This window comes from Grammomys surdaster, unplaced genomic scaffold (genome assembly GCF_004785775.1).
Source record: "Grammomys surdaster isolate TR1022 unplaced genomic scaffold, NIH_TR_1.0 127943, whole genome shotgun sequence".
In the NCBI taxonomy this organism is placed as follows: Eukaryota; Metazoa; Chordata; class Mammalia; order Rodentia; family Muridae; genus Grammomys; species Grammomys surdaster.
Window position 1 is genome coordinate 588 of NW_021621856.1, and position 927 is coordinate 1,514.

Below are 927 nucleotides of genomic sequence, written 5' to 3' on the forward strand. Positions count from 1 at the left end.
GTTCCTGCAGCACAGCAGGCAGGCTGCTGGGCAGACTCATCTACAACAGTGGACTAAGTTCAAACTGCTAACCTCTCATCATTAGTATGGCACGTTTTGGTCCATGAAGTATGTGTTTAATATCAAGACATCACAATTTGTTACAGAGACACTCAGGCAACTGTTGTTTTAAATATATATGTATATGTATATATATATATATATTTGAAAAAGCCAGGTATACTTCCACATACAAAGACAGGTCCTGGGGGGGGGATTTATAGGAAGTAGTCTGGGGTGCGCCGGGTCACGTGAGGCTCTTCACGACGAGGTACTGGGTCAAACTGAAGAAAAGGCGCCGGGTCACGTGAGGCTCTTCACGACGAGGTGCTGGGTCAAACTGAAGAAAAGAGTACTTTAAAGCGTGGTCTAGTTCCATGATAGCAGCCTGGTTCCCGCAGCGGTAGCAGTAATTGGGAGCACTAAAGATGGTGACCACATTCTGATCATGGCACCAGTTGTATCCTTCCATTACAAGCTGGTGAGCACGAGACACCAGTGTGAGACCGTTGGCATGGTTAACTGTTTCAGAAATATCTTGTCCAAATGTGTAGCCAGCACCACGTGGAGAAATGCCCCAGCCACCATGGTCATCTGGATCTGACCATAAGAGATCACACATTGGGCCCTCATGTGGAACTTCTTGTAAGCGATCCAGGGCTCTTATGTGATCCAGTGTTTCTATGGATGGAGAGAGGCCACCGTGGAGGCAGAATATCTGTCCATCTACTAAAGTTGTAAGTGGAAGACAATCAAAGAGATCTGTAAAGTATTTCCACACGTTGGCATTTCCATACTTTCGTAGGCATTCATCATAAAAGCCATAAACTTGTGTGATCTGCCGACTTTCATGATTTCCTCGCAATATTGTGATTCGTTCTGGATAGC

General features: G+C 45.5%; 1 pseudogene; it reads right to left on the bottom strand.

Annotated features, from left to right (window-relative positions):
- Positions 1 to 258: 258 nt before the first annotated feature.
- On the bottom strand, positions 259 to 922 carry LOC114615639 (annotated as a pseudogene).
- Between the last annotated feature and the right edge of the window lie 5 nt (positions 923 to 927).